A 9,723-nucleotide genomic window follows, 5' to 3' on the forward strand; every position below is an offset into this window, starting at 1 on the left:
TTCTGCTGTTTCAGGCAAAAGCAAGTCTGAAAGCTAGTCTGAAAGCTGGTCTGAAGCTATTCTGAAAGCTATTCTGAAATCTAGTTCTTCTCACTTCTCCACTGTGTTTTACACAGATGGACATAACCTGTGTGATGGTTGGGACCAGGATATGTTAGGCCTGGCTAGTATGAAGAATTTATATCTTTATGGTATCAACGTCATACCAACATCTCATTATCTTACAAATGATTACATTTAATCAACATTAATACTTCCAGGTAATTGCATAATATCAGACCAAACAGGTTCGGATGAAAACTGCTTTGTATTGTTTTATTTCACTCCTTTGTACTGTGAACTCTATACCAAGAAATAATAATAATGATCATACATTTTGGAATGCTATCTGACTACTTATTATTATATTGTGTGTTGGAACCAAATTGCTATTTTTGTTTGTTTTGTTTGTTTATTTAATTAATGGTACAGAGGTGTGGCCCTGGTGACTGCAGGGGTTGATATTATAAATACCTGGCAACAGGTAATGAGAGGCAGGTGTGTAATGGGGAAGGCCACACAGTATCCAACCGTGATCGTGATCGTGACCGTGTTAGTGTTTATGTTCTTGAATTAGGTTAGTTATGTTTATATGAATGAGAACAATAATCTTTTGAACTGTTATTGAAGCCAATGAAAGGATTGGCATATCCAACAATACACGAGCACTCTAGACATTGAATCAATAGTCTCCAAGGCCGCATGCCGTCCATCTCTGAGTCCGTCTGAAATCTAGATTTGTTTGTCAAACTAACGTCGATCCATTACCCTTCGAAGTACTAAGCTAAAGGTAAAGCCAACATTGTATATTATAATACAAAACGGCATGATAGTCATTGTCCGATCTTCATGTGAATCAAAACGTGATAAACAGGACATTTCCTATGTTCATGTTTGGGTAACTAGGCCAATGTGTAAGTAGTGCCAAGTAAACCCAAAATAGATACCCACAAACACACACACTCAATCACACACGCACACACACACACACACGCACACACACGCACACGTGTTGTGGGAAGTGCTGCTATAGTGCTGGTATAAATACTTAAGTAGAGTTCAAAGCCTTCCCTCCCACACTCTTAATATTACGTGCATGTATACTATAGTTCCTCAGGAACAACTGACATATTACAAATTCCTTATCTCGTAGTCATAATGACACCTTGAAATACTTAATTGGTTATCTTATGTTCTAGTCAGTGTTCTACCTATTAACAAGCTTACAACACAATTTTGTATTGTGTTTAGTTTAATCATAAATGAATTGTAAACTAAACCGCCTTCTCCTAATTTATAGATGAATAACCCTAATAATAAGACTAATAGACTTATCAGTTTGTTAGCATTACCACCTAGCAAACAAAACTAAACAAAGAAGGTTATCCATTGCGGTATTTAAGTATTAATTATTGTTTATTGTAAAGATGAAATAAAATGACAGCATAAACACCTATATAAAGAAAACAACAGCATAAACATCCACACAAATTGTAAGGAAACTATCATCGAATAGCATTTGATTAGAAATGATTAAATTTTATATTTCCATATATAGATATTATATATACATTTACTGGAGTTGCTTATTAAACGTACAACAAAATGTATTTATATGTTTTTCTTTAATATACAATTTAATATGCAGCACCAACAACTCAATTTTCAACTACAAGAACAATTTAAAGAAAGCTAACGCAAGGTAGAAAGAAGAAGAAAATAAATAAATAAAAAAGTATTCCAAAAGAGTTGACATCAAATAAAAGGATGGCAGTACAGCTAAGCTTGACTGGCAAGTCACAACAGGTCATGCATTAATACCACAATGTCACACTAGAGTAGAGTCAGTACCCTGAATTGATCTACATATCCCTCAATGTCACACTAGAGAAGAGTCCTTACCCTGAATCGATCTACATATCCCTCAATGTCACACTAGAGTAGAGTCAGTACCCTGAATTGATCTACATATCCCTCAATATCATGCTAAAGTAGAGTCATTACCCTGGATTGATCTAACTATCCCTAATGTTACCAGAAAAAGACAACTCGACTCCCCTCAGGATTTCTGTCTGCCAGAAAAATCTTCCTGGTAGTTGATGAGTCAGACAGCTGTATTACACAGCACATTATGAGACACAATTATCTGGACATTTCATATGACATATGTTTACATAATCATGGAAAGGCACAAAGCATGTTTATGTTCATTTTGTTAAGAGAATGAATATACATATTAATACTAAGTAGAAATCCGTATTTCCTGTGTGGCTGGTAATGCATTATGACGATTCACTCTACATAAAGACAGGGAGGCTGAACCTAAAGGTAAAACATTGTGTTCAGCAAGAGGGGCAGAAGGGGAAGCAGCAATGCACAGTGAATAAAAACGATTGCATATCAAAGAAGTTTGGGAAAAGTGGATGGAAATGTATTGTTGATAGGACTGCCCTCAGCAGCATCTTTAGAAAGAGCTTAGTCCAAATAATATTTTAATCCAACAAAGGTTAAGGATGTTTTGTATCAATATTAGGATTAGAAAATGCTTAATTGGTTAATGAAGAATAGCTGTTATAATTAGCACTGTATCAAAATTAATGACAGTAGTATCTTTATTGCAATAACTATTAAAAAAATTTTTTTTTGTTATATTGCAAAATATTTGATTAATAATTAAAATTGTGAGATCAGATTTCCGACATTATGTGTGTGTGTGTGTGTGTGTGTGTGTGTGTGTGTGTGTGTGTGTGTGTGTGTGTGTGTGTGTGTGTGTGTGTGTGTGTGTGTGTGTGTGTGTGAGTGTGTGTGTGTGTGTGTGTGTGTGTGTGTGTGTGTGTGTGTGTGTGTGTGTGTGTGTGTGTGTGACATACACACACACAACCATTAATGTCATAGTGACAGGTTTTCATATCATGGATTAGTTACAATATAAACATTTCAACAGCTTTATAATTTCCACTTATTTGCTACATCGTTTCGTCATTATCTTTAATTAACATTTTTATTTGGAACATGTCAACATCTCTGTACTGCCAGACAGCAAAAGCCAGTTTCCATGAAAGTAGAAGAGATAGAAGAAGGTAATCTCCTCTTGACACAACCGGGAAAAGGTAATAGACCATTTGTTGGCTTAAGATTTGCATCTTAAATGTGATAAACGTATTTGAATGCCACATTACAGAGATAACCTCAGTGCAGCCTCACATGGCTACCTGCCTCTCACACACAAAATGGACTCCAGGAAACTCATACCTCCTTGTCTGAAGAAAACGAATATATGCAGCCAAATGGGAAACACGCAGACACAAACACACACACGCACACGCACACACACACACACACACACACACACACACACACACACACACACACACACACACACACACACACACACACACACAGATTCAATAAAGACATTTTGTCTATTAAGTTCCTAACCAGAATCCAATGCTTGACTATAGCTTGTAGACAAGGCAGCGCACAACTTGGAAATGGTTACTGGAAACATGGACGAAAACCCATGGACCAGATAAACATGGACCAGATAAACATGCACTAGTTACACATGGACCAGATACACATGGGCCAGTTACACATGGACCAGATACACATGGGCCATGGGCCAGATACACATGGATTAGATACACATGGGTCAGATACACATTGACCAGATACACATGGACCAGATACACATTGACCATGGACAATATACAAATGGACCATGGACCACCAGATACACATTGACCATGGACAATATACAAATGGACCATGGACCACCAGATACACATGGACAATGGACCGGACAGTTGTAACAATGGCAGCAGTAGAAAGCCTCCAGTGACTCTGAAGTTGTTGAGAGCCAGCTGTTCAGAGAGGCCATTCAACCATTCAGCTATGTAAAATGTGAAAATGACCCAGGTGTGTGCAGGGTTGAAAACGAAACATCAGAAAATTGGATAAGGAACAGGCTAAGGAAGTAAGGAAAACATCTCAATTCAGAAAATGCAGCCACACGCTGTTGGTGTGGCTGCATTTTCTGGTTCCTGTGTCTGATAATCAAAGTACTATACTGTGAGACACACGCACACGTACACACACACACACACACACACACACACACACACACACACACACACACACACACACACACACACACACACACACACACACACACACACACACACACACACACACACACACACACACACACACACGCACACACACACACAAAGGGGCATGTGGAGTGTGATTATTGATGTGACTGCCACACTGCATGCTGTGTTCAGGGAGGGGCAGCAGGGTAATAAGCCTGTAAATAAATATGCGTTTTGTTTCACGGTGAACCGGACGTTAATTGTCTGGTTGTTGGTTAGCATCAGCATTTTTTTTTTATTATTTAGGATTTGTCGCATTGTTTTATTAATATATTCAGCCAAATGGGAAAAAAATACACAGATGTATGCCCACACTCACACATTTATTTTTATATATATATATATAATGTGTATGTATATACATATATATAATGTGTATGTATATACATACATATATATATATATATATATATATATATATATATATAAACAGTTGTACCTTAAGCATAATCTTTTCTTAATCCAGTATATTCCAGAATGTTCCATTCGGTCTGGGCTGGGCGTCTCCCTGCAGCAGCCACAGGCAGCGTCCTCATACAGCACACACACTCCTAGACACACGCACACAGACACGCTCAGGCAGACACAAAGCACACACACCTTCCCTGTGTGTCCCACTGCTGGTTCTTTGTTCTCTGCGGACTGCGTCCTCTTTCTATCTCTGCGCCACTTTCACAACGCTGTGCAACACTGTAATGCTCATGTGGCCTGGGTTTAGGATACAACTATTTGCACGTTATCCAACGATCATACAGTACACACACATTCCTCCAGTCCTCAGCCCACTAAAGCCTTGGGCCCGGCCCACCTGTTTGTGGTCGTGGCTCTAGCCACTCACAAGCCATCCCTGCTGAGGCGTAGGTAGCGGCCAAACAAGGTGCTAGCAGACTAGCGTGTATTAGATCAAGCACAGCTGCAATGAGAGAGAGAGAGACAGCAGAGAGAGAGAGAGAGAGAGAGAGAGAGAGAGAGAGAGAGAGAGAGAGAGAGAGAGAGAGAGAAAGAGAGAGAGAGATAGAGAGTGAGGAGGGCCTGCAGTCTGGGCGATGGAGACAGCTCACTAACCTATATTCACACTACAATATGTAGGGCGCATAACTCATTAGCTTCCTTGCTAACTCAGTAAAAGGCTTTCCAAGGGTTTCCAATGAGAGAGTGAGTCTGTAATATATATATTGAATGCTGTTAGAAGCAGATTAGATGTTCATATCATAGCTATAGGAATTAAGATTAAATTGAACTGGCAATATTAAAGCATAGCATAGCATAAAGCATGTAGCATTAGTGATGTTGTTTCTCTGTGGAACAGTCAGTAGAGATCATGGGGAGCTTTAGTGTTCTTCTCTCGCACAGAGGACTAATAAAGAGACAGACTAGTCCCACCTCTCTCTTTACAGAGGACTAGTCCCACCTCTCTCTTTACAGAGGACTAGTCCCACCTCTCTCTTTACAGAGGACTAGTCCCACCTCTCTCTTTACAGAGAAGTCCCACCTCTCTCTTTACAGAGGACTAGTCCCACATCTCTTTTTACAGAGGACTAGTCCCACCTCTCTCTTTACAGAGGACTAGTCCCACCTCTCTCTTTACAGAGAAGTCCCACCTCTCTCTTTACAGAGGACTAGTCCCACATCTCTCTTTACAGAGGACTAGTCCCACCTCTCTCTTTACAGAGGACTAGTCCCACCTCTCTTTTTACAGAGGACTAGTCCCACATCTCTTTTTACAGAGGACTAGTCCCACCTCTCTCTTTACAGAGGACTAGTCCCACCTCTCTCTTTACAGAGGACTAGTCCCTCCTCTCTCTTTACAGAGGACTAGTCCCACCTCTCTCTTTACAGAGGACTAGTCCCACCTCTCTCTTTACAGAGAAGTCCCACCTCTCTCTTTACAGAGGACTAGTCCCACATCTCTTTTTACAGAGGACTAGTCCCACCTCTCTCTTTACAGAGGACTAGTCCCACCTCTCTCTTTACAGAGAAGTCCCACCTCTCTCTTTACAGAGGACTAGTCCCACATCTCTCTTTACAGAGGACTAGTCCCACCTCTCTTTTTACAGAGGACTAGTCCCACATCTCTTTTTACAGAGGACTAGTCCCACCTCTCTCTTTACAGAGGACTAGTCCCACATCTCTTTTTACAGAGGACTAGTCCCACCTCTCTCTTTACAGAGGACTAGTCCCACCTCTCTCTTTACAGAGGACTAGTCCCACATCTCTCTTTACAGAGGACTAGTCCCACCTCTCTTTTTACAGAGGACTAGTCCCACATCTCTTTTTACAGAGGACTAGTCCCACCTCTCTCTTTACAGAGGACTAGTCCCACCTCTCTCTTTACAGAGGACTAGTCCCTCCTCTCTCTTTACAGAGGACTAGTCCCACCTCTCTCTTTACAGAGGACTAGTCCCACCTCTCTCTTTACAGAGAAGTCCCACCTCTCTCTTTACAGAGGACTAGTCCCACATCTCTTTTTACAGAGGACTAGTCCCACCTCTCTCTTTACAGAGGACTAGTCCCACCTCTCTCTTTACAGAGAAGTCCCACCTCTCTCTTTACAGAGGACTAGTCCCACATCTCTTTTTACAGAGGACTAGTCCCACCTCTCTCTTTACAGAGGACTAGTCCCACCTCTCTCTTTACAGAGGACTAGTCCCTCCTCTCTCTTTACAGAGGACTAGTCCCACCTCTTTACAGAGGACTAGTCCCGCCTCTCTCTTTATAGAGGACTAGTCCCACCTCTCTCTTTACTGAGGACTAGTCCCACCTCTCTCTTTACAGAGGACTAGTCCCACCTCTTTACAGAGGACTAGTCCCGCCTCTCTCTTTACAGAGGACTAGTCCCGCCTCTCTGTCTGTAGGGCCTACGAGAAGCCTGGGTACTCAGTAGTAACTGACACACACTTTTTGAACATACAGAAACAGCCTAATGGCAAAGAAATGTCATTCAGAAAGCATTTCTCCTGTCTGTTTTATCAGTAGTCCAAAATAAATATCCACCAGAAAACTGTTCTCCTGTCTGTTTCATCAGTAGAACAAAATGAATATTCATCAAAAAGCTGTTCTCCTGTCTGTTTCATCAACAGAACAAAAGCCGCCCTCCGCGGGCCCCGACCCACATGCACTGGCACGCAGCACTGGATTGGGGTGCCAGACATTCCAGCAGAACACACAGATGGACTCTTTGAGATCCAGACGTTTCCCTCAGAAAAAAGCATCCCATTTCATGGAGGAAGTAATGGGGATTTCAGTGCGATCCATAGGCCCTGCGTTACTCACTAGACATCTGGTAGGTAATGACAAGGAAACTATTGACTAAATTCAATAGCACAACTTTGACGTTGACGTTGACAATGTGACTGCTTCGTGATTTTAATAACCAATTATGAGTAATATGTCGCATCCTGATGCAGGATTGCATGACTGCTCATTTTGCTCAGTTCAAACTCAGCCTATAATGGACAGGAAATCAGATCGTTTTACTGTCATGAATCCTCTAAAAGACAACATACATGCATTATCACAATATGATGACAACCTTAATCCCAGACGATGTAATCTCAATCACCAGATTAATATCCTGTCCAGCCCCAACTCAAACTAATCCCAAAAATCAGCAAATATCTGTGAATTGCCATGAAGCCCAAAAAGAAGATGTGGCTCCCGGGAAAGATAAATTGCAACAAAGAGAAGTATACCAGACAGAAAGCCAACATTGAATAAATATAGATTTTCCGTCTGAATAATCATTATGGTTGATATTGAAATTTCAATGCAAAATAAATGTTGAATCACCATTACCATATCGATGAAACCTGATGTTATTAATGTTGATGGCAACAACAGTTGAACAACATTGATCCATTGTTATCTTGATGATTGAATAAGCATTGATTTTTGGGTTACCGGGTGATATTGCCAATGTGTTGGAAAGTCATTGATATAGAGTTGACTGGGAAATGACCGTTGTTGAAAATGCATCGACATATAGTTGACCGGGATGTATGATTGAAAATACAATGATATATAGTTGACCGGGAAATATGATTGAAAATGCATCGAAATATGATTGAAAATCCTTCGATTTTTTGTTGACCAGGTGATCATCGAGTGGTAGACCAACATACTGCACCGGACACAAATCATTTCTGGACCCATGACCCATAAGATCAGGTAAGCGTGCTTATGTAATGTACGATATGAATGAATTGTACCAAATCAAATACTGTTACTCGTTAACATGGGGGTAATCCATGCAGTACTGCAGTCATTGAAATAGATTTTGTCAAATCGATGTCAAAACATTTTGTTGCATTACTTTAGTGCTCAAATGTTTTATTCACCTGGCTCTTACATTCTCCAAAACACTAAAATCATCCTGAAAAAACAAGGAGCTCAAGGTGGCCATTCCAACAGAACTCACACACCTCTCACCGACAACATCACAACGAGCCCCAATAGTTAAACAGTGGAAACCGTGGAAACATTGACTTATTTCCGACAATGTTGTGGATCCCGGGCCGCACCTCTAGGACCCAGTATGCCCACTGGGGGCCACTTGTGAGGAAGTTTAAAGCCACGCAGTGCCCAGGGTGCAGATGAGCACTCATATCGTCGACTGTTCCATGAGGTCAGCAACAAATGTACCAAGTTGTCAGGTTCACACTCGTAGGTACTTTGTTCCGCCCTCAAAATCTGTAGAATACAACAAGTGCAACGCAGTGAACACCTATCTATCACCTAATCCCCGTAGGGAACAATCAGAATAAGACGCCCCAGTTCCTTCCTCGTTGAGGCTGAAGCCCTCCTCCCAGACACAGTGCAGTATCACTACCACTCGCTCTACCAGGAGCACTACAGCTAACCGTGGTGCCAGGCGCACACTAGTAGCATACATCTTGTATGTTGTCCATTCCTAAATAAATCCATCCGCTCACCGGCAAAATACACACGCGCATGCACAACTGCTCGGAGTCTAGCTTCAATGCGGGGAGACAAGAAAGATCAGGAGCAGCCAACAGTCAAACGTTTGATGTCGTAGTTAGCAGGGTGGCGGTCGGCCAGAGTCACAGAGACGCCCTTGAATCCCTCTCAGCTCCCGAGAAGCTAACCCGTGGACATGACAGCACAACGTCACAAGTTAGGGTCTCAGGGACAGGGAGAGACACATCTATCAGCAGCAGCATCAGCACATCACTCAGTCTTTACTCACGTTGCTATCTTTTGTCCCCAAACCTCGCTCCTAAGTAGGATGACGATGTCCGGCGATGACGAGAACAACGACATAATCCACAAAATGTATATGCGACATCTGCTACAAAAAACACGCAGCTCGACGGACTCTGCTTCTCGGACTAATAAATACAACGTGCTCCCATCAAAAAGCCCCCACTAATGGTTTAGCTGACAGCAATCTGTTTCTCTCTCAGATGTTAAGATCAACAATCCAAACACATTCAACCGGACACACAAATCATCCGTCGCCATCAAATCAGGTAACGGAAAGTGTCCACTGGAGCAATGGCATCAATGGCAT

This window comes from Gadus chalcogrammus, chromosome 16, assembly GCF_026213295.1.
Source record: "Gadus chalcogrammus isolate NIFS_2021 chromosome 16, NIFS_Gcha_1.0, whole genome shotgun sequence".
NCBI lineage: Eukaryota > Metazoa > Chordata > Actinopteri > Gadiformes > Gadidae > Gadus > Gadus chalcogrammus.